Source organism: Lissotriton vulgaris, chromosome 2_2, assembly GCF_964263255.1.
Source record: "Lissotriton vulgaris chromosome 2_2, aLisVul1.2, whole genome shotgun sequence".
Lineage (NCBI taxonomy): Eukaryota > Metazoa > Chordata > Amphibia > Caudata > Salamandridae > Lissotriton > Lissotriton vulgaris.
In genome coordinates, this window is record NC_141688.1 from 335050686 (window position 1) to 335076925 (window position 26240).

Below are 26240 nucleotides of genomic sequence, written 5' to 3' on the forward strand. Positions count from 1 at the left end.
TATCTCTTTATTGAGTGAATGAGTTCCTATAACGTGGTGGCATACCTCTGTGGATTGAATGAGTTTCTGTAATGCTGTGGCATATGTCTTTATGGATTGAATGAGTTTCTGTAATGTGGTGGCATATCTCTTTATGGATTGAATGAGTTTCTGTAATGTGGTGGCATATCTCTTTATGGATTGAATGAGTTTCTATAATGCAGTGGCATATCTCTTTATGGATTGAACGAGTTTCTGTAGTGCAGTGGCATAGCTCTTTATTGAGTGAATCAGTTTCTGTAATGCAGTGGCATATCTCTTTATTGAGCGAATGAGTTTCTGTAATGTGGTGACATATCTCTATGGATTGAAGGAGTTTCTATATTGCGGTGGCATATCTCTTTATGGATTAAATGAGTTTCTATAATGCAGTGGATAGCTCTTTATTGAGTGAATGAGTTTCTGTAACGTGGTGGCATATCTCTTTATGAATTGAATGACATTCTGTAATTCGGTGGCATATCTCTTTATGGATTGAATGAGTTTCTATAATGCAGTGGCATATCTCTTTATGGATTGAACGAGATTCTGTAACGCAGTAGAGTTTCTCTTTATTGATTGAATGAGATTCTGTAACGCGGTGGCACATCTCTGCGGATTGGATGAGTTTCTGTAATGCAGTGGCATATCTCTGTTGATTGAGTGAGTTTCTATATTGCGGTGGCATATCTCTTTATGGATTGAATGAGTTTCTGTAATGCAGTGGCATATCTCTGTTGATTGAATGAGTTTCTATATTAGGGTGGCATATCTCTTTATGGATTGAATGAGTTTCTATAATGCAGTGGCACATCTCTGTTGATTGAATGAGTATCTATATTGCGGTGGCATATCTCTTTATGGATTGAATGAGTTTCTGTAATGCAGTGGCATATCTCTGTTGATTGAATGAGTTTCTATATTGCGGTGGCAAATCTCTTTATGGATTGAATGAGTTTCTATAATGCAGTGGCATATCTCTGTTGATTGAATGAGTTTCTATATTGCGGTGGCATATCTCCTTATGTATTGAATGAGTTTCTGTAATGCAGTGGCATTTCTCTGTTGATTAAATGAGTTTCTATATTGCGGTGGCATATCTCTTTATGGATTCAATGAGTTTCTGTAATGCAGTGGCATATCTCTGTTGATTGAATGAGTTTCTATATTGCGGTGGCATATCTCTTTATGGATTGAATGAGTTTTTATAATGAAATGAATGAAATGAATGAAATGAATGAAATTAAATGAAAAAGGATTTATAGAGCGCATGGCTGCCCGGGAGCGTATCAGCGCTGAGAGTGCAATGGAAAACTGAGGAGAAACGGAGGGGTGAAGGGAGTGAATTTTAAAGTTATTGTGGGAAAAGGTATGTCTTTAGCAGTTTACGGAACTTCATATAGTTCGGTTCAGATCGCATCCGGGTTGGCAGAGAATTCCACAGGGTTGCTGCCGTGACCGAAAAACGTCGCCCTCCGGTGCGGGCCTTCTTGACTCTGTGAACAGTGGCCAAGTTACCTTGAGATGAGCGCAGGGACCTGGTAGGTTTGTAGGGGTAGAGCATAGTCCTCAGCATAGGGGGCCCTTTACCCTGCAGGGATCTGTGAGTAATACACAGAGCCTTAAATTTGATCCTTTCCCGGATCGGCAACCAATGAAGAGCTCTAAGCGCTGGTTTAGCTGATGCTCTCCGAGCGGTGCCTGTCAATAGCCTCGCTGCTGCGTTTTGGGTTCGCTGAAGGATGTTAATAGTGGATTCTGGGGCAGCCATGAAAAGGGCGTTGCTGTAGTCTAATCTTGATAGGATGAGATCTTGAATGAGCAATTTTTGGGACTGTGTCGGGAGTAGGTGGAGAATCTTCCAAGCTGAGCGAAGTAGGCCCACACAGGTACCAGCCGTCTTTTTGGCCTGAGTTTTCAAAGAGAGGTCTTGCTCCAACCAGAGCCCCAAGCTTTTGAGTTCTGTCTTAGGTTGTGGAAGGGCTCCTAGACATGATGGCCACATAGAGGTGGGAAGGGATGTTGTTCGATGACCCAGAAGCATGAGCTCTGTTTTTGAGCCATTTAATTTAAGTCTCGAGTCACACATCCAATTATGGATTCCTGCAAGACAGTCATGCAGGTTTCTAAGTTTATCTGTTTCCAGTGAGAATGAGACAACCATTTGGGTGTCGTCAGCTTATGTGACGGCTTTGATCCCAAAGGGAGTGACCACATCCTCCAGGGGGGCCATATAAATGTTAAATAATGTAGGGCTCAATGAAGAGCCCTGAGGAACCCCCCACTGGAGGGGGAAAGACTTGGATCGGACATTCCCTTCACAAACCTGGAAGGTTCTGTCCTTCAGGAAGGATGTGAGCCAACATAATGCGGTATCTCTTACCCCTAAATTAAGGAGTCGCTGGATCAGGATCCCGTGATCTACAGTGTCAAATGCAGCGCTTAGATCCAGGAGGATCAGTAAAGCCGATCCTCCTGAATCCAAGATGCACCTAGCTTCTTCGACCACTGTCAAAAGAGCGGTCTCAGTCCCCTGACCCGGGCGAAATCCTGTTTGTGAGGGGAGAAGTAGATTGTTAGTTTCTAGGAAGGCCGAGAGTTGTTGATTAACGGCCTTCTCTGCAATCTTACTCAAACCTGGCAGAAGAGAGATTGGTCGAAGGTTTGCAAAATCTTGCGGGTCAAGTCCTGGATTCTTCTGCAGAGCTTTAACTACTGCGTGTTTCCAATTAGGGGGAACCCCTCCTTGGTTAAATGAGGCATTGATAAGGTCAGTGGCCAGGTGCGAGATGGTAGGTCCCACCTGCTGAATGATGTGAATAGGGGCTGGGTCATTGGGGATCCACTTTTCATGCTTGTTAGAGCCTTCAGGAAGTCTTCATTGGATATCTGGTTAAAACTTTCCAGGGTGGGGCCTATAGTTGCGGCAGTAGAAGCCGCAGGAGCATTGCTGTCAGATTTTGGCGGAAGGGATTGTAAAATGTTTGTTATTTTGCTCTCAAAGAAAGCTGCTATTTGATTGCATCAACCGTGGATTCCTGTATTGAAGGGGGATTGGGTATTTTAAGTAACTATTTTACTATTTTATAGGTCTCTAGTTGGAGGCAGATTTAATTTTCTCTTCAAAGAAAGAGGCTTGGGCTGTTTTCCGAGCTGACGTATAGGTCCTCATGACTGTGGCTTAGCTCTTTATTGAGTGAATACATTTCTGTGACATGGTGGCGTATCTCTTTATGGATTGAACGAGATTCTGTAATATGGTGGCATATCTCTTTATGGATGGAATGAGTTTCTATAATGCAGTGGCATATCTCTTTATGGATTGAACTAGCAGCCCGTCCCGACGTTGTCCGGGTATGAATTGCTACCGGCCAGTACTATATTAGTTTGTAGGATTTTGTTTAGATAGCATTTCTTATCTTTGACAGGCCTGTGAAACGCTCCGATTCACAGTGCACTGCCGATACACTGAGTGCGCGTTCAGTAGTGTGTGAATTTGAGTTTCCCTACTTTATTTTTCCTTGCAATATTATATAGCGCGAACTCGACAACATGGCATGAGCACAATTTACATTGCAGAAGAACACATTCATTTGTGGTAGACACGGGGAGACGAAGCGATTTGCCTGGAATCACAGGATGTTGAGCTGATGCCGAGATTCGAACGTAGCACCCCAGCTCTGAAGTTCGCAATTCTAGAACTTGTGAAGGGAGGTGTGTCTGAAAGTGTATGTCGGTGCTGGCCATCAATGAGAGAGACCTGTGCAGTTTTGCAAATGGGTGGTGAAAAAATATGAGTATGTTGCTGGAGATGTAGGCCACCGTGCCACCAATGTACTTACCGGGGGAGGGTAAACACCCATTATTCCGCAACTTTCTTTCCGCATACCATCACTCCGCATACTTTCATTACGAAAGTACCATGACTCCGCAATGCCATTATAATGCATGGCATTACATTTTATATGCTTTTACCACGCATACATTTACAACGAAATTCGTTTTAAATGCATGAATGGTAAAAGCATGTTTTTAAAAAAATGTTTGGATAAGGTAAGTATGGGTATAGGGGTATATGTTTTGGGGTACTGAGGTATATGTTTTGGGGTGTTTGGGTATTTTAAGGGTTCAGATATAGTTTTTGGGTTATGGGTACAGGGGTAGTTTTAGGTTTTAGGGATAGGTATGGGTTTTGGGGTACAGGGGTATTTTTAGGGCTCAGGGCTAGGTTTGGGTTTTGGAGTATATGGGTATTTTTAGGGTTCAGGGGTAGGTTTGGGTTTTGGGGTACAGGGGTATTTTAAGGGTTTATGGCTAGGTTTGGGTTTTGGGGTACAGGGGTATTTTTAGGGTTCAGGGGTAGGTTTGGGTTTTGGGGTACAGGGTTATTTTAGGGTTCAGGGCTAGGTTTGGGTTTTGGGGCACAGGGGTATTTTTAGGGTTCAGGGGTAGGTTTGGGTTTTGGGGTACAGGGGTATTTTAAGGGTTCAGGGCTAGGTTTGGGTTTTGGGGTATAGGGGTATTTTAGGGTTCAGGGGTAGGTTTGGGTTTTGGGGTACAGTGGTATTTTTAGGGTTCAGGGCTAGGTTTGGGTTTGGGGGTACAGGGGTTTTTTTAGGGTTCAGGGGTAGGTTTGGGTTTTGAGGTACAGGGGTATTTATAGGGTTCAGGGCTAGGTTTGGGTTTTGGGGTACAGGGGTATTTTTAGGGTTTAGGGATAGGTTTGGGTTTTGGGGTACAGGGTATATTTATAGGATTAAGATGGGTTAGTGTTTAGGGTGTTGGGGTATTTTAAGGAGTAAGGGTGGGTTATGATTATGGGGTGCAGGGGTATTTAAAGGGAGCAGGGTGGGGTTAGCACACAATATGAGACGTGGCATGAAGGGCGGAACGTACCACACGCCCCCAGCGTACGCCCACAGCACAACGAAGACACGCCCACTAGGGACTACTTTGCTGGCACGGTTCTTTTACCTTTTAAATGTATATGGTGGGTGTCTGCAAAGCCTATGTCCTTCTGCTGCAACTTCCCTTTCCAACGCTGTATTGGGTGTTGTGATTGGTGCTGTGGTTCCTGAGATTACCCGCCTCAAAGGTTTGGGCTCTATCTTTATTATATTAGTATGGACGAGATTCTGTAATGCAGTGGAGTTTCTCTTTATTGATTGAATGAGATTTTGTTACACGGTGGCACATCCCTGTGGATTGAATGAGTTTCTATAATGCAGTGGCCTATCTCTTTATGGAGTAAATGAGTTTCTAGAACGTGGTGGCATACCTCTGTGGATTGAATGAGTTTCTGTAATGGGGTGGCATATCTCTTTATGGATTTAATGAGTTTCTGTAATTCAGTGGCATATCTCTGTTGATTGAATGAGTTTCTATATTGCGGCGGCATATCTCTTTATGGATTAAATGAGTTTCTATAATGCAGTGGCATATCTTTTTATGGATTGAATGAGTTTCTATAATGCAGTGGCATATCTCTGTTGATTGAATGAGTATCTATATTGCGGTGGCATACCTCTGTGGATTGAATGAGTTTCTGTAATGGGGTGGCATATCTCTTTATGGATTTAATGAGTTTCCGTAATGCAGTGGCATATCTCTGTTGATTGAATGAGTTTCTGTAATGGGGTGGCATATCTCTTTATGGATTGAATGAGTTTCTATATAGCAGTGGCATATCTCTGTTGATTGAATGAGTTTCTATATTGCGGTGGCATATCTCTTTATGGATTGAATGAGTTTCTATAATGCGGTGGCATATCTCTGTTGATTGAATGAGTTTCTATATTGCGGTGGCATATCTCTTTATGGATTGAATGAGTTTATGTAATGCAGTGGCATTTCTCTGTTGATTAAATGAGTTTCTATATTGCGGTGGCATATCTCTTTATGGATTGAATGAGTTTCTGTAATGCCGTGGCATATCTCTGTTGATTGAATGAGTTTCTATATTGCGGTGGCATATCTCTTTATGGATTGAATGAGTTTCTGTAATGCAGTGGCATATCTCTGTTGATTGAGTGAGTTTCTATATTGCGGTGGCATATCTCTTTATGGATTGAATGAGTTTCTATAATGCAGTGGCATAGCTCTTTATTGAGTGAATGAATTTCTGTGACATGGTGGCATATCTCTTTATGGATTGAATGAGTTTCTATAATGCAGTGGCATATCTCTTTATGGATTGAACTAGCAGCCCGTCCCAACGTTGTCCGGGTATGAATTGCTACCGGCCAGTAGTATATTGTTTTGTAGGATTTTGTTTAGATAGCATTTCTTATCTTTGACAGGCCTGTGAAACGCTCCGATTCACAGTGCACTGCCGATACACTGAGTGCGCGTTCAGTAGTGTGTGAACTCGAGTTTCCCTACTTTATTTTTCCTTGCAATATTATATAGCGCGAACTCGACAACATGGCATGAGCACAATTTACATTGCAGAAGAACACATTCATTTGTGGTAGACACGGGGAGACAAAGCAATTTGCCTGGAATCACAGGATGTTGAGCTGATGCCGAGATTCGAACGTAGCACCTCAGCTCTAAAGTTCGCAATTCTAGGACTTGTGGCGGGAGATGTGTCTGAAAGTGTATGTCGGTGCTGGCCATCTATGAGAGAGACCTGTGCATTTTTCAAATGGGTGGTGAAATAATATGAGTATGTTGCTGGAGATGTGGGCCGCCGTGCCACCAATGTACTTACCGGGGGAGGGTAAACACCCATTATTCCGCAACTTTCTTTCCGCATACCATCACTCCGCATACTTTCATTACAAAAGTACCATGACTCCGCAATGCCATTATAATGCATGGCATTACATTTTATATGCTTTTAACACGCATACATTTACAACGAAATTTGTTGTAAATGCATGAATGGTAAAAGCATGTTTTTAAAAAAATGTTTGGATAAGGTAAGTATGGGTATAGCGGTATATATTTTGGGGTACTGAGGTATATGTTTTGGGGTTTTTGGGTATTTTAAGGGTTCAGATATAGTTTTTGGGTTATGGGGTACAGGGGTAGTTTTAGGGTTTAGGGATAGTTATGGGTTTTGGGGTACAGGGGTATTTTTTGGGTTCAGGGCTAGGTTTGGGTTTTGGAGTATATGGGTATTTTTAGGGTACAGGGGTAGGTTTGGGGTACAGGGGTATTTTAAGGGTTCATGGCTAGGTTTGGGTTTTGGGGTACAGGGTTATTGTTAGGGTTCAGGGGTAGGTTTGGGTTTTGGGGTACAGGGGTATTTTTAGGGTTCAGGGGTAGGTTTGGGTTTTGGGGTACAGGGGTATTTTTAGGGTTCAGGGGTAGGTTTGGGTTTTGGGGTACAGGGGTATTTTAGGGTTCAGGGGTAGGTTTGGCTTTTGGGGTACAGGGTTATTTTTAGGGTTCAGGGCTAGGTTTGGGTTTTGGGGTACAGGGGTATTTTTAGGGTTCAGGGGTAGGTTTGGGTTTTGGGGTACAGGGGTATTTTAGGGTTCAGGGGTAGGTTTGGCTTTTGGGGTACAGGGTTATTTTTAGGGTTCAGGGCTAGGTTTGGGTTTTGGGGTACAGGGGTATTTTTAGGGTTCAGGGGTAGGTTTGGGTTTTGGGGTACAGGGGTATTTTTAGGGTTCAGGGGTAGGTTTGGGTTTTGGGGTACAGGGGTATTTTAGGGTTCAGGGGTAGGTTTGGCTTTTGGGGTACAGGGTTATTTTTAGGGTTCAGGGCTAGGTTTGGGTTTTGGGGTACAGGGGTATTTTTAGGGTTCAGGGGTAGGTTTGGGTTTTGGGGTACAGGGGTATTTTAGGGTTCAGGGGTAGGTTTGGGTTTTGGGGTACAGTGGTATTTTTAGAGTTCAGGGCTAGGTTTGGGTTTTGGGGTACAGGGGTATTTTTAGGGGTTCGGGTTAGGTTTGGGTTTTGGGGTACAGGGTATATTTATAGTGTTAAGATGGGTTAGTGTTTAAGGGTGTTGGGGTATTTTAAGGAGTAAGGGTGGGTTATGATTATGGGGTGCAGGGGTATTTAAAGGGAGCAGGGTGGGGTTAGCACACGATATGAGACATGGCATGAAGGGCAGAACGTACCACACGCCCCCAGCGTACGCCCACAGCACAACGCAGACACGCCTACTAGGAACTACTTTGCTTGCACGGTTCTTTTACCTTTTAAATGTATATGGTGGGTGTCTGCATAGCCTATGTCGTTCTGCTGCAACTGCCCTTTCCAACGCTGTATTGGGTGTTGTGATTGGTGCTGTGGTTCCTGAGATTACCCGCCTCAAAGGTTTGGGCTCTCTCTTTATTATATTAGTATGGACGAGATTCTGTAAAGCAGTGGAGTTTCTCTTTATTGATTGAATGAGATTCTGTTACACGGTGGCACAACTCTGTGGATTGAATGAGTTTCTATAATGCAGTGGCCTATCTCTTTATGGAGTAAATGAGTTTCTATAACATGATGGCATACCTCTGTGGATTGAATGAGTTTCTATAATGCAGTGGCATAGCTCTTTATTGAGTGAATGAGTTTCTGTATCGTGGTGGCATATCTCTTTATGGATTGAACAAGATTCTGTAACGCAGTGGAGTTTCTATTTATTGATTGAATGAGGTTCTGTAATGCGGTGGCATATCTCTGTGGATTGAATGAGTTTCTATATTGCAGTGGCATATCCCTTTATGGATTGAATGAGTTTCTGTAATGCGGTGGCATATCTCTTTATGTATTATTATTATTATTGCATTTATTGAGCGCACAGCTACCCGGAGGTTTCCCGGCGCTTGCCTTGGGAACCCGTCCTGGCTTTTCCCTGTGAGATAGCCCCTACAGAGCATCCCCAAGGTGAAAGCCAGGCATCCCGCCGCAGGGGGGCCGTTGTGGAGATTAAGCAAGCTTAATGCCCAGAGTTGCAGAGTGAGAACCCATGATTAGAGCAGGCACCGAAGCGAGAATTATCGAGTCCGTGGACATTTGAGCTCAAGACCCTTCCGCGTCGGGAATTGAACCCTGGTCCCGGGTCTGACCTCAGCTTCCGGGTCTGCCTGCTCTACACCGTGAGCCACACTTCTCCACAGCCACACTTCTCCATATTGAATGAGTTTCTGTAATTCGGTGGCATATCTCTTCATGGATTGAATGAGTTTCTATAATGCAGTGGCTCGTTTTATGGATTAAACGAGATTCTGTAACGCATTAGAGTTTCTCTTTATTGATTGAATGAGATTCTGTAACCCGGTGGCACATCTCTGTGGATTGAATGAGTTTCTATATTGAGGTGGCATATCTCTTTATGGATTGAATGTGTTTCTATAATGCAGTAGCTTAGCTGTTTATTGAGTGAATGAGTTTCAGTAACGTGGTGGCATATCTCTTTATGGATTTACGAGATTCTGTAACCCGGTGGCATATCTCTTTATGGATTGAACAAGATTCTGTAACGCAGTAGAGTTTCTCTTTATTGATTGAATGAGATTCTGTAACGCGGTGGCATATCTCTGTTGATTGAATAAGTTTCTAGATTGCGGTGACATATCTCTTTACGGATCGAATGAGTTTCTATAATGCAGTGGCATAGCTCTTTATTGAGTGAATGAGTTTCTGTATCGTGGTGGCATATCTCTTTATGGATTGAATGAGATTCTGTAACGCAGTGGCATATCTCTTTATGGATTTAATGCGATTCTGTAACGCGGTGGCATATCTCTTTATGGATTGAATGAGATTCTGTATCGTGGTGGCATATCTCGTTATGGATTGAATGAGTTTCTATATTGCGGTGGCATATCTCTTTATGGATTGAATGAGTTTCAGTAATGCAGTGGCATTGCTCTGTTGATAAAATGAGTTTCTATATTGCGGTGGCATATCTCTTTATGGATTGAATGAGGTTCTACAATGCAGTGGCATAGCTCTTTATTGAGTGAATGAGTTTCTGTATCGTGGTGGCATATCTCTTTATGGATTGAATGAGATTCTGTAACGCAGTGGCATATCTCTGTTGATTGAATACGTTTCTAGATTGCAGTGACATATCTCTTTATGGATTGAATGAGTTTCTACAAGGCAGTGGCATAGCTCTTTATGGACTGAATGAGATTCTGTAATGTGGTGGCATATCTCTTTATGGATTGAATGAGTTTCTATAATGCAGTGACATATCTCTTTATGGATCGAACTAGATTCTGTAATGCAGTGGAGTTTCTCTTGACTGAATGAGATTCTGTAACCCGGTGGCACATCTCTGCGGATTGAATGAGTTTCTATATGGCGGTGGCATATCTCTTTATTGAGTGAATGCGTTTCTGTAACGTGGTGGCATATCTCTTTATGGTTTGTACGAGATTCTGTAACGTAGTGGCATATCTCTTTATGGATTGAATGAGTTTCTATAGTGCTGTGGCATATCTCTTTATTGAGTGAATGAGTTTCTGTAATGCGGTGGCATATCTCTTTATGGATTTAATGAGTTTCTGTAATGCAGTGGCATATCTCTGTTGATTGAATGAGTTTCTATATTGCGGTGGCATATCTCTCTATGGATTGAATGAGTTTCTGTAATGCAGTGGCATATCTCTGTTGATTGAATGAGTTTCTATATTGCGGTGGCGTATCTCTTTATTGATTGAATGAGTTTCTGTAACGTGGAGGCATATCTCTTTATGGATTGAACGAGATTCTGTAACGTGTTGGCATATCTCTTTATAGATTGAATAAGATTCTGTAATGCGGTGGCATATCTCTGTGGATTGAATTAGTTTCTATATTGCTGTGGCATATCTCTTTATGGATTGAATGAGATTCTGTAATGCTGTGGCATATCTCTATGGATTCAATGAGTTTCTATATTGTGGTGGCATATCACTTTATTGAGTGAATGAGTTTCTGTAACGTGTTGGCATATCTCTTTATAGATTGAATGAGATTCTGTAATGCGGTGGCATATCTCTGTGGATTGAATAAGTTTCTATATTGCTGTGGCATATCTCTTTATGGATTGCACGAGATTCTGTAAAGCATTGGAGTTTCTCTTTATTGATTGAATGAGCTTCTTTAACGCGGTGGCATATCTCTGTGGATTGAATGAGTTTCTATATTGTGGTGGCATACCTCTTTTTTGAGTGAATGAGTTTCTGTAACGTGTTGGCATATCTCTTTATAGATTGAATGAGATTCTGTAACATGGTGGCATATCTCTTTATGGATTGAATGAGATTCTGTAACGCAGTGGCATATCTCTTTATGGATTGAATGCGATTCTGTAACGCGGTGGCATATCTCTTTATGGATTGAATGAGATTCTGTATCGTGGTGGCATATCTCGTTATGGATTGAATGAGTTTCTATATTGCGGTGGCATATCTCTTTATGGATTGAATGAGTTTCAGTAATGCAGTGGCATTGCTCTGTTGATTAAATGAGTTTCTATATTGCGGTGGCATATCTCTTTATGGATTGAATGAGGTTCTACAATGCAGTGGCATAGCTCTTTATTGAGTGAATGAGTTTCTGTATCGTGGTGGCATATCTCTTTATGGATTGAATGAGATTCTGTAACGCGGTGGCATATCTCTTTATGGATTGAATGAGATTCTGTAACGCAGTGGCATATCTCTGTTGATTGAATACGTTTCTAGATTGCAGTGACATATCTCTTTATGGATTGAATGAGTTTCTACAAGGCAGTGGCATAGCTCTTTATGGATTGAATGAGATTCTGTAATGCAGTGGCATATCTCTGTGGATTGAATTAGTTTCTATATTGCTGTGGCATATCTCTTTATTGAGTGAATGAGATTCTGTAACATGGTGGCATATCTCTTTATGGATTGAATGAGATTCTCTAACGTGGTGGCATATCTCTTTATGGATTGAATGAGATTCTGTATCGTGGTGGCATATCTTTTTATGGATTGAATGAGTTTCTATAATGCAGTGGCATATCTCTGTTGATTGAATGAGTTTCTATATTGCGGTGGCATATCTCCTTATGGATTGAATGAGTTTCTTTAATGCAGTGGCATTTCTCTGTTGATTAAATGAGTTTCTATATTGCGGTGGCATATCTCTTTATGGATTGAATGAGGTTCTATAATGCAGTGGCATAGCTCTTTATTGAGTGAATGAGTTTCTGTATCGTGGTGGCATATCTCTTTATGGATTGAATGAGATTCTGTAACGCGGTGACATATCTCTTTATGGATTGAACAAGATTCTGTAATGCAGTGGAGTTTCTCTTGACTGAATGAGATTCTGTAACGCGGTGGCACATCTCTGCGGATTGAATGAGTTTCTATATGGCGGTGGCATATCTCTTTATTGAGTGAATGAGTTTCTGTAACATGGTGGCATATCTCTTTATGGATTGAATGAGATTCTGTAACGCAGTGGCATATCTCTTTATGGATTGAATGCGATTCTGTAACGCGGTGGCATATCTCTTTATGGATTGAATGAGATTCTGTATCGTGGTGGCATATCTCGTTATGGATTGAATGAGTTTCTATATTGCGGTGGCATATCTCTTTATGGATTGAATGAGTTTCAGTAATGCAGTGGCATTGCTCTGTTGATTAAATGAGTTTCTATATTGCGGTGGCATATCTCTTTATGGATTGAATGAGGTTCTACAATGCAGTGGCATAGCTCTTTATTGAGTGAATGAGTTTCTGTATCGTGGTGGCATATCTCTTTATGGATTGAATGAGATTCTGTAACGCGGTGGCATATCTCTTTATGGATTGAATGAGATTCTGTAACGCAGTGGCATATCTCTGTTGATTGAATACGTTTCTAGATTGCAGTGACATATCTCTTTATGGATTGAATGAGTTTCTACAAGGCAGTGGCATAGCTCTTTATGGATTGAATGAGATTCTGTAATGCAGTGGCATATCTCTGTGGATTGAATTAGTTTCTATATTGCTGTGGCATATCTCTTTATTGAGTGAATGAGATTCTGTAACATGGTGGCATATCTCTTTATGGATTGAATGAGATTCTCTAACGTGGTGGCATATCTCTTTATGGATTGAATGAGATTCTGTATCGTGGTGGCATATCTTTTTATGGATTGAATGAGTTTCTATAATGCAGTGGCATATCTCTGTTGATTGAATGAGTTTCTATATTGCGGTGGCATATCTCCTTATGGATTGAATGAGTTTCTTTAATGCAGTGGCATTTCTCTGTTGATTAAATGAGTTTCTATATTGCGGTGGCATATCTCTTTATGGATTGAATGAGGTTCTATAATGCAGTGGCATAGCTCTTTATTGAGTGAATGAGTTTCTGTATCGTGGTGGCATATCTCTTTATGGATTGAATGAGATTCTGTAACGCGGTGACATATCTCTTTATGGATTGAACAAGATTCTGTAATGCAGTGGAGTTTCTCTTGACTGAATGAGATTCTGTAACGCGGTGGCACATCTCTGCGGATTGAATGAGTTTCTATATGGCGGTGGCATATCTCTTTATTGAGTGAATGAGTTTCTGTAACGTGGTGGCATATCTCTTTATGGATTGTACGAGATTCTGTAACGTAGTGGCATATCTCTTTATGAATTGAATGAGTTTCTATAGTGCTGTGGCATATCTCTTTATTGAGTGAATGAGTTTCTGTAATGTGGTGGCATATCTCTTTATTTATTGAATGAGATTCTGTACGCGGTGGCATATCTCATTATGGATTGAACGAGTTTCTGTAATGCGGTGGCATATCTCTTTATGGATTTAATGAGTTTCTGTAATGCAGTGGCATATCTCTGTTGATTGAATGAGTTTCTATATTGCGGTGGCATATCTCTCTATGGATTGAATGAGTTTCTGTAATACAGTGGCATATCTCTGTTGATTGAATGAGTTTCTATATTGCGGTGGCATATCTCTTTATGGATTGAATGAGTTTCTATAATGCAGTGGCATAGCTCTTTATTGAGTGAATGAGTTTCTGTAACGTGGAGGCATATGTCTTTATAGATTGAACGAGATTCTGTAATGTGGTGGCATATATCTTTATGGATTGAATGAGATTCTGTAATGCTGTGGCATATCTCTATGGATTCAATGAGTTTCTATATTGTGGTGGCATATCACTTTATTGAGTGAATGAGTTTCTGTAACGTGTAGGCATATCTCTTTATAGATTGAATGAGATTCTGTAATGCTGTGGCATATCTCTTTATGGATTGAATGAGATTCTGTAATGCTGTGGCATATCTCTATGGATTCAATGAGTTTCTATATTGTGGTGGCATATCACTTTATTGAGTGAATGAGTTTCTGTAACGTGTTGGCATATCTCTTTATAGATTGAATGAGACTCTGTAATGCGGTGGCATATCTCTGTGGATTGAATTAGTTTCTATATTGCTGTGGCATATCTCTTTAGTTGAGTGAATGAGTTTCTGTAACGTGGTGGCATATCTCTTTATGGATTGAATGAGCTTCTGTAACATGGTGGCATATCTCTCTATGGATTTAGGGCCTGATGTATCAAGATAGTTATTTGTGATTCCCTAGTTGCGAATCACAAGGATTCACAATTAGGGAATTTTAAAATGCCATAAATGAAGGTCCATAGAACACCTTTTGCGATTCCTAGGGTGTCGCAAGTGACCTACCTCATGAATATTGATGGAGTAGGTCGCTATTTGCGACTCCCTAGGAATCACAAAAATCACAAGGATGGTGGCCTGCTGAGATCAGCAGACCACCATGGAGCAGGCAGTGGTCCGTGGGACCACTACCTGCTCTTAAAAATGGTTTTACAAACATTCACACAGGGGAAGGGGCCCCTTGGAAACTCCTTTCTATTTGCAAATGGGTTACCACCTACTTGAAGTAGGTGGTAACATGCAAATGTTTTTCAATCGCAAATGCTGTCACAAAACATTCATACATACCGGGGCGATTCGGTATTAGGAAGGGACTCCCTAAACACGCCCCTTCCTAATACCGAATTTCAAACCCATTTAGTGATTTGGTAACAGGTTACCGAATCGCAAAATTAAGTTTGCTGCGTTGGAAAAGCAATTTTTCCGCTCGCAAATGGGCAGATTCTCAGAACCTGCCCGTTTGCGAATGCAAAAATGCTTGATGCATCTGCACCTGAATGAATTCTGTAATGTTCTTTAAGTCTACTTTGTTTACAAATTGCACCAACTGTGGAGGAAGAAGATCGTGGAAGATGGTCATTCTGGGTGTCTTTGTAGTACTTTTGATTTTCTGACCAACATGATGTTCACATCTGTAAACGTTGCCAAGGAATTTAGTTAAAAACTCTTGGAGATGGAGAAGGAAGAATATTTCAAGGAGTACTGAGTGCATTTCCACAAACATTTATCGACATCCTAAAGAACTTAGAAAAGAGTATTACAAACCTTCCTGGAAACTATCCTTTGGCCTAATAAACTTAAGACCTCCTACCACTTTAGGCCGCCTCCAGATGCCTTCAGGGGTTCTCGGAGCTAATGGATATCTTTCCTTCTCCTGCATAAGCCTTGATCGTAGTTACTTTATTGAACTCAAGGTATCTTTCACTGCAGATCTATGCTTCTTCCTGTAGCATTTTTATTGTTTTAAGTGAGTTGTGATGCTGGGGATTCTCTTAAGCATATGCATCCCTGGGGTTAAGAGAGTGGTCAATGTTGAGGAGGCGTTTGTCTTCCAGATGTTCTGCAGGCGGCTCTGATTGTCCAGCTATGAACGATTGTTGAGATGCCAGGGAACTGCACCCTAGCACTACCAGCTGGCATCAGCCTTCTTGTTGCAAACAAGGGACAGGGTTAGTGCCATCAGATGGAGTCAGTTTCTCAGTTCAGACCTAAGTAGAAGGGCTCTCAATCCTTGTGCTTCTAGCTAGGATACCCATGGAAACATACAAACGGTTTTCCACCAATCCCTTTTTTGTGCTGCATCTTCACTTTTACATACAATGTCTGATCTTCTCCAGATATGTCCAAGAAGGGAAAAGAATTATTTCATAATACAGAGACCTCTACAAAAAAACCTCAGTAATTTTTAAAACTTTGCAGCCTGCGTGTCCTCTGAGGGATAATCTTGAGCACCAGGAATATTGGAGGTTTCTCTCCTGTTATATATCTCAGCACCAGCTACCAAACGTCCTGTGTGTCGAAATCATAAAATAATACAGAGCAACGCCAGAGGATTCGTAGCTCTTCGGGATCATCTGCCAGATGAGGTTAAAAGAAATTACTGTTTACAGACGCGTTCAGGACATTTGGAGAAAGAAAGCAAGAAGAGGGTACTCCTAGGTGCAAAAGCACGTGGCACTAGGGCTTTGGCTTAGAGAGGGGCTAGCTCAAATTCCCTTCCAGGTCCAAATGGCAGATCCCTTTTTGATATGAGATATGTTTATGCAGCATCTTCCCCAGGGAATGACCGTAGAAGTGATGTAAGATTTAAAAAAGATTCCTGGGAGTCTTTAAATATATACTAAGAACATACGCTCATTTAGGGAATGGGGATGGGATCATTGTTTACTGGTCTTAACAGCTAAGGCCGACAGGTATGAGGCTTTTCATGCCAAAGTAGATACGTGTTTAGCGTTCCTAATCTGAGACTGCTCAGTCTACAGGTTTAGAAAGAGGGAAGGAGTCGTCCCATCTCTGTGCACTGACGCTCCTTCAAGCCTTCAAAGGGTTCCGCTACTCCAAGCGAGCTTTGCGGCACTATGTTTGAAACAACAACTATACGGACCACAAGCAACTTGTTTCTTCTGCTGTTCTTGGTACCAGGGCTCCTGGTTTAGGATAGCTAATTGCCAGACAAATAGCGGCAGATTCATAAAAGCTTTGCATCACCCTTGCACCACGTGAGGCAACGCATAGCCTAGAACGAGATTCACCTTGGCATGCTTAGGCACTCTGCATGACCCTGCAGGTTTGGCAAATCTTGTGTCACTTAGAAAGAGGAAAATGCCTCTAAGTATTGTTTTTCTGCACAAAAGCAATCCTGCCTGTCATACAGGCACCCCTGACCACGGCGCAAGGGTGCCTGCTTCATGCTAGGCTGCAGATTGTGTGCCGTGCAGGCAGGGCACAGGAATGCATCATATCGATGTATATGACACATTCCTGCCCTCTCCCTTCCACGCATTGCAGTGCAGCAAGTTGTCTTGTTGTGTTTTGTGAAAACATGTCAAATCTGGGCCATAGTATCATGCTATGCCAAAAGGTAGCCCTCCCCATTGCTGGGAAGTCTAGTGGTCATTCTATTGCTACTGAGGCCATATTTTGTGTTAATCCAATCGAATGTCTGACAAAATATCGAAAACAAACATATTGATATACAAAAATATCGGAACAAAAATATCGAAGTCAAAAATATAGGAATCCTATCCCTAACAAGGTAAGTACAAAAATATCGAAAATAAAATATAGAATGACAAAAATATCGTTTTTTGTAAAATATCGTTTTTTTAAAATATAATAAAAATGTAATATTAACAAAATAATACTTATAAATGTAATAAACATATTTAAAAATGTACTATAATATTTAAAATTAATACATAATGTAATACAAATTAATGTTAATAAATATATAATACATAATATATTTTTCATTAATAATAACTCTAAATTATTATTGTCATAACTTAAAAACAAATAAAAATGTAATAAATTACTAATACATTTATTTACATAAAATATTCACATAAATAACAATTAATAACAACATAATACTAATAAAAAAGCTAAATACATTTTAGATAGCGTATGAGTAAAAATTACTATTCCCACTCCAGAGAGTGCGACAGTAGGGAAAGTGTTGGATAGCATAGGGGTAACTATTACTATTCCTACTCCAGAGAGTGCAATAGTAGGGAAAGTTTTGGATAGCGTAGGGGTAAAAATTACTATTCCCACTCCAGAGAGTGCAACAGTAGGGAAAGTGTTGGATAGCGTCAGGGTAACAATTACTATTCCAACTCCAGAGAGTGCAACAGTAGGGAAAGTGTTGGATAGCGTAGGATTAAAAATTACTATTCCAACTCCAGAGAGTGCAACAGTAGGGAAAGTGTTGAATAGCGTCAGGGTAACAATTACTATTCCAACTCCAGAGAGTGCAACAGTAGGGAAAGTGTTGGATAGTGTAGGATTAAAAATTACTATTCCAACTCCAGAGAGTGCAACAGTAGGGAAAGTGTTGGATAGCGTCAGGGTAACAATTACTATTCCAACTCCAGAGAGTGCAACAGTAGGGAAAGTGTTGGATAGCGTCAGGGTAACAATTACTATTCCAACTCCAGAGAGTGCAACAGTAGGGAAAGTGTTGGATAGAGTAGGATTAAATATTACTATTCCAACTCCAGAGAGTGCAACAGTAGGGAAAGTGTTGGATAGCGTAGGTTTAAAAATTACTATTCCAACTCCAGAGAGTGCAACAGTAGGGACAGTGTTGGATAGCGTAGGGGTAACAATAACTATTCCAACTCTAGAGAGTGCAACAGTAGGGAAAGTGTTGGATAGCGTAGGGGTAAAAATTACTATTTCCACTCCAGAGAATGCAACAGTAGGGAAAGTGTTGGATAGTGTAGGGGTAACAATTACTATTCCAACTCCAGGGAGTGCAACAGTAGGGAAAGTGTTGGATAGCGTAGGATTAAAAATTACTATTCTAATTCCAGAGAGTGCAACAGTAGGGAAAGTGTTGGATAGCGTAGGGGTAACAATTACTATTCCAATTCCAGAGAGTGCAACAGTAGGGAAAGTGTTGGATAGCGTAGGGGTAACAAATACTATTCCCACTCCAGAGAGTGCAACAGTAGGGAAAGGGTTGGATAGCGTAGGGGTAACAATTACTATTCCAACTCCAGAGAGTGCAACATTAGGGAAAGTGTTGGATAGCATAGGGGTAAAAATTACTATTCCCACTCCGGAGAGTGCAACAGTAGGGAAAGTGTTGGATAGCGTAGGGGTAACAATTACTATTCCCACTCCAGAGAGTGCAACAGTAGGGAAAGTGCTGGATATCGTAGGGGTTTAAATTACATACTTATAAAGTACATCTATCAATTAATTAATTATTTAAAATTAATAACCAATTAATTAAATTTATTTACCAATTAATAAAAATAAATGTATGCTTCCTACTAATTAATAATTAATTCTACATAATGAAATTACTTCCCACCCTATTCCCCTATAAACCCATAACCCGCTACAGAACATATTTATCAATTAATTAAAAATAATTACCAAAATAATTAAATATAATTACCAATTATTTTTAATTAATGTATGATTCCTACTAATTAATAATTATTTAAACATTATTACATTACTTCCAACCCTATTCCCCTATAAACCCATAACCCGCTACAGAACATAATTATCAATTAATCAATTAATTAAAATTATTTACAAATAATTCTCAATTAATTAATTAATAATTCCTTCTAATTAATAATTAATTTAACATAATTAAATTACTTCCCACCCTATTCCCCAATAAACCCATAACCCGCTACAGAACATATTTATCAATTAATCAATTAATTAAAATTAATTAAAAATTAATTCTCAATTAATTAATTAATAATTCACACTAATTAATAATTAATTTAACATAATTAAATTACTTCCCACCCTATTCCCCTATAAACCCATAACCCGCTACAGAACATATTTATCAATTAATCAATTAATTAAAATTAATTAAAAATTAATTCTCAATTAATTAATTAATAATTCCTACTAATTAATAATTAATTTAACATAATTAAATTAATTCCCACCCTATTCCCCTATAAACCCACAACCCGCTACAGTACTAAAAGACAATATTTAATTAAATTACATTAAAAATAAATAATAAAACATAATAAATACAATATAATATACACAATATTTATTTAAAAATCGATATTAGTAACATCGAAATTATTTATTTCGATATTATTGACATCGATATATAAAACTTCGAAATTACTAATATCATACTAATATCGATATTAAGACTGTCGATATTACTTACCTTCTATATTATGTCCCATCGATATTTAAAATTCGATATAATTGTATATCGAAATTTAAAACTCGATATTTTGTCTGTGTACCATCCAATCGCTGAGGTATGCTTTGCAGAAGCCAGATATCAGGACGGTACCTTGGAGCTTACTCTATCCCTGAAAGCCTTATCCCCTAATTCTTATTGGTCCTTCTCCCTGGTCCCTGCTCCCTGCTCCCATGTCAAGGTACTCTTGTTCATTCTTTTCAAACTGCCATCATATGACAAAGAGCCCACGGGGAAGTGAGCATTCCTTGCCTCCACTTGTACTATTGTGTCCTGGCAATCATCATTATGAGTGTGTGTCCCATAGGCCTCTCCTACCTTGTACTAGTCAGAGATTGTAGCAAAGAGCTTTAGAGAGAGCTGAGATTTGGGGGTTGAACTAGGCAGTTTGGGTGATGTTGCATGGAGCCCTTAAAGGGGCCGTATCCAATATTCCATATAGTTTATCTCCTGAAAGAACTCTGTACACCATCTTTTGGAAGGTAGTGGGTGCATCTTTCATGCCAAAGAGCATCACTTTGAACTGAAAGTGTCCGACAGAGGTTGAAAAGGCAGACCTCGCCCTCAGCTACTAGTATGAAGTCAAATGAAAAGCGCTTAGGTACTTGGCAGCCCCCAACTTGTCAATGAGCTCATCAGCTCTGGGTATGGGGTGAGCATCAGTCTTGGTTACTGCATTTAGGCCTTGGTAGTCCACGCAGGACCTTATCTCAGGATTACCCCCTTTGGAGTTTGGCTTGGCTACTAGCAACACAGGGCTGGCCCATGGATTGTTAAGAGGCACAGCCATCCCAAGCTCTAGCCTCTTCTTCTTCCCCTCCATCCGTCAACATGAGCATAGTCCTGTCTGCTCTGTCATGGATGAGTTGTAACCTACTAATATAGGTGAAGGTTTCTTGGGGTGCCTATGTCCACCAGTTAGGTGACTTTCCACTTTTAAAAAAAAATTTAAAACCTTTATTAACAGATTCAGCATTACCAAAAAATAATTTTGCATCAAATCAGAGCATCGTACACATAAGGCCACTTGCGGTGTACATCAAAAGTAGGGAAAAACATTCATACAAAAGCATTATCTTGTACAACAGGGTGAAGGACCATCCAACACTACATAGCTGTAAAATGTGGAGACATCTCTGCAAAGGGAAGAGCAGTTCAGGCCGGGGAGAGAGGGGGACAGGGAAGGAGGGGGCTACTGACCAACACCGGCGGCCGCCGTGGGCGAAGTGCCACCAGGGAGCACGGGAGAGGCAGTCTTTCTCGGATGTGATTGGATTTACTACTACTTAATGCATTCTGTGAATACCAAAAGTAGTATGTTTTGGATTTTGGCTCAGATTAGTTCTGCGAATCGGCCTCTATAGCTTTAGTCGAGCGTCAGCTCCTTTGTATCCAGGTGTAAAAAACACTGCCCAGGTGTGACACTCGAGCACAGCCTGTGTTTGCTGAACTCTCAGATGCCAGCTGTCAAGGGACACTAATGGGACCAGCGAGGTGTGGAAGTCAATATTGACAACCGTGACAAGTAGGCTCTTCTGTGGTGTGGGGGGAGGGGTGTGCCCTGCACTCTGCCAAGATCAACATCCTTGTCTTTCTGCTGCGTCTAGAGAGAGACACTGTGTGCCTGTGCCAAAGCTTGTCTGTCCCCTCATGAATGCTGGCTCTGTCCGGTACCCAGCAGGGACTGCCATGTATCCCTAATGTCTCAGGACCAAGGGTCCCTGACTCTCAGGAAGATGGAAAGAACCCCTCAGGGCAGCTATGGGTTAAACATGCTTCCTCTCTAATGTACCCCTAATGTCTCAGGACCAGGTGTCCTTGACTCTCAGGGAAGGTGAAAAGAGCCCCCAGGGGCAGCTGTGGGTTAAACATGCTTTACCTCGAAAGTACCCCATATGTCATCTGAACCAGGTGTCCTTGACTCTCAGGGGGGAGGTGAAAAGAGTTTACCGGTAATCTTCATTCTCTCAGGAAGTAAATAGCGGGTCAAGGAATAAGCAGGGGTGATGCTGGGATTACTTACTGGTAATCTCCATTTACTCATGAAGTAAGAAGTGGGATGAGGAAGGAGAAAGGGGGGTGATGTTCGATTACTTACCGGTAATCTTTATTCACTCATGAAGTAAGTAGAGGGCGAGGAAGAAGAAGGGGGGTGATGCTTGGATTACTTACCAGTAATCTTCATTCACTCATGAAGTAAGTAGTGTAATGAGGCAGGAGAATGCTGGTAATGGCCAGATTACTAACAGGTAATCTTCATTTACTTAGGAAGTAAGTAGTGGGACAAGGAAGGGGCTGGAGGGGGAATTCTCAGATTACATACCAGTAATCTTCATTCACTCAGGAAGTAAGTAGAGGGATGAGGAAGGGGAAGGGGGTGATGCTTGAATTACATCCCGGTAATCTTCATTCACTCATGAAGTAAGTAGTAGGACGAGGAAGGAGAAGGGGGTGATGCTTGAATTACATCCCGGTAATCTTCATTCACTCATGAAGTAAGTAGTAGGACGAGGAAGGAGAAGGGGGTGATGCTTGAATTACATCCCGGTAATCTTCATTCACTCATGAAGTAAGTAGTAGGACGTGGAAGGAGAAGGGGGTGATGCTTGAATTACATCCCGGTAATCTTCATTCACTCATGAAGTAAGTAGTAGGACGAGGAAGGAGAAGGGGGTGATGCTTGAATTACATCCCGGTAATATTCATTCACTCATGAAGTAAGTAGTAGGACGAGGAAGGAGAAGGGGGTGATGCTTGAATTACATCCCGGTAATCTTCATTCACTCATGAAGTAAGTAGTAGGATGAGGAAGGAGAAGGGAGTGATGCTTGAATTACATACCGGTAATCTTCATTCACTCATGAAGTAAGTAGTAGGATGAGGAAGGAGAAGGGGGTGATGCTTGAATTACATCCCGGTAATCTTCATTCACTCATGAAGTAAGTAGTAGGACGAGGAAGGAGAAGGGGGTGATGCTTGAATTACATCCCGGTAATCTTCATTCACTCATGAAGTAAGTAGTAGGACGTGGAAGGAGAAGGGGGTGATGCTTGAATTACATCCCAGTAATCTTCATTCACTCATGAAGTAAGTAGTAGGACGAGGAAGGAGAAGGGGGTGATGCTTGAATTACATCCCGGTAATATTCATTCACTCATGAAGTAAGTAGTAGGACGAGGAAGGAGAAGGGGGTGATGCTTGAATTACATCCCGGTAATCTTCATTCACTCATGAAGTAAGTAGTAGGATGAGGAAGGAGAAGGGAGTGATGCTTGAATTACATACCGTTAATCTTCATTCACTCATGAAGTAAGTAGTAGGATGAGGAAGGAGAAGGGGGTGATGCTTGAATTACATCCCGGTAATCTTCATTCACTCATGAAGTAAGTAGTAGGATGAGGAAGGAGAAGGGGGTGATGCTTGAATTACATCCCGGTAATCTTCATTCACTCATGAAGTAAGTAGTAGGATGTGGAAGGAGAAGAGGGTGATGCTTGAATTACATCCCGGTAATCTTCATTCACTCATGAAGTAAGTAGTAGGACGAGGAAGGAGAAGGGGGTGATGCTTGAATTACATCCCGGTAATCTTCATTCACTCATGAAGTAAGTAGTAGGACGTGGAAGGAGAAGGGGGTGATGCTTGAATTACATCCCGGTAATCTTCATTCACTCATGAAGTAAGTAGTAGGACGAGGAAGGAGAAGGGGGTGATGCTTGAATTACATCCCGGTAATCTTCATTCACTCATGAAGTAAGTAGTAGGATGAGGAAGGAGAAGGGGGTGATGCTTGAATTACATCCCGGTAATCTTCATTCACTCATGAAGTAAGTAGTAGGATGAGGAAGGAGAAGGGGGTGATGCTTGAATTACATACCGGTAATCTTGATTCACTCATGAAGTAAGTAGTAGGATGAGGAAGGAGAAGGGGGTGATGCTTGAATTACATACCGGTAATCTTGATTCACTCATGAAGTAAGTAGTAGGATGAGGAAGGAGAAGGGGGTGATGCTTGAATTACATACCGGTAATCTTGATTCACTCATGAAGTAAGTAGTAGGATGAGGAAGGAGAAGGGAGTGATGCTTGAATTACATACCGGTAATCTTCATTCACTCATGAAGTAAGTAGTAGGATGAGGAAGGAGAAGGGGGTGATGCTTGAATTACATCCCGGTAATCTTCATTCACTCATGAAGTAAGTAGTAGGATGAGGAAGGAGAAGGGGGTGATGCTTGAATTACATACCAGTAATCTTGATTCACTCATGAAGTAAGCAGTAGGATGAGGAAGGAGAAGGGGGTGATGCTTGAATTACATACCGGTAATCTTGATTCACTCATGAAGTAAGTAGTAGGATGAGGAAGGAGAAGGGAGTGATGCTTGAATTACATACCGGTAATCTTCATTCACTCATGAAGTAAGTAGTAGGATGAGGAAGGAGAAGGGGGTGATGCTTGAATTACATCCCGGTAATCTTCATTCACTCATGAAGTAAGTAGTAGGATGAGGAAGGAGAAGGGGGTGATGCTTGAATTACATACCAGTAATCTTGATTCACTCATGAAGTAAGCAGTAGGATGAGGAAGGAGAAGGGGGTGATGCTTGAATTACATACCAGTAATATTCTTTTACTCAGGAAGGAAGTAGAGGGCCGAGGAAGAAGGGGAGTAATGCTTGTTATTTTCATTCACCCATGAAGTAAGTGGAGGGAAGAGTAAGAAGAAGAGTGTGTGATGCTGGATTACTTACCGGTAATCTTCAGTCACTCAGGAAGTAAGTGGTGGGACAAGAAAGGAGAAGGGGGGTGATGCTTGGATTACTTACTGGTAATCTTCAATCACTCATGAAGAAAGAAGTGGGATGAGGAATAAGGGACGGTAATGCTCTGATAATTTATTCTGTAATCTTCATTCACTCATGAAGTAAATAGTGAGACATGAAAGGGGAAGGGGGTAATGCATGATTATTTACCGGTAATCTTCGAATTATGGGTATATTAAAATACTGCTCTGCTAATCAGCAATTTACGCTTCTAGCGCACAGCCGATCTGAACGCTGTCGCGCCTTCTTCCCTCTTGAGCGGCCGCCATCAGCCCATGCGTGCGCGCTGACCACGCCCACTGTAGGCCACGCCCCCAACCTGCCCATATATACGCTGAAAACTTGCGTCTTGCATTAATTTCCTGACCCAGTCCTGAGGCGGAAGACGGGAGCTGGTGGTACGAGTGAATCTTAATTCACATTGCTTTTTAAAACTTGTGTGGTGTCACTTGCTTTTGTACTTTTAAAATACTGCTCTGCTAATCAGCAATTTACGCTTCTAGCACACAGCTGATCTGAACGCTGTCGCGCCTTCTTCCCTCTTGAGCGGCCGCCATCAGCCCAGGCGTGCCCGCTGACCACGCCCACTTTAGGCCACGCCCCCTACCTGCCCATATATACGCTGAAAACTAGCGTCTTGCATTAATTTCCTGACCCAGTCCTGAGGCGGAAGCCGGGAGCTGGTGGTACGAGTGAATCTTAATTCACATTGCTTTTTAAAACTTGTGTGGTGTTTTGTACTTTTAAAATACTGCTCTGCTAATCAGCAATTTACGCTTCTAGCGCACAGCCGATCTGAACGCTGTCGCGCCTTCTTCCCTCTTAAGCGGCCGCCATCAGCCCAGGCGTGCGCGCTGACCACGCCCACTTTAGGCCACGCCCCCTACCTGCCCATATATACGCTGAAAACTAGCGTCTTGCATTAATTTCCTGACCCAGTCCTGAGGCGGAAGCCGGGAGCTGGTGGTACGAGTGAATCTTAATTCGCATTGCTTTTTAAAACTTGTGTGGTGTCACTTACTTTTGTACTTTTAAAAAACTGCTCTGCTAATCAGCAATTTACGCTTCTAGCGCACAGCCGATCTAAACGCTGTCGCGCCTTCTTTCCTCTTGAGCGGCCGCCATCAGCCCACGCCCACTTTAGGCCACGCCCCCTCAGCTAGAAATGTGCATGCACAGGAAGCGCAGCGGACGAGCGCAGCGGGAGCACCGTTTGCGTGCCGAAGGCGCGCCTAAGGCAAGCCCGTCTGCGCCCGTCCGCGCCAAGACCACGACAGGCGCAGGAACCTTTGCCCAAACCACCACCCACATCAGGTATCCTCCTAGCGACCTTCTCCTACTACGTGGTAAGAACAATTGCTCCTGCAAA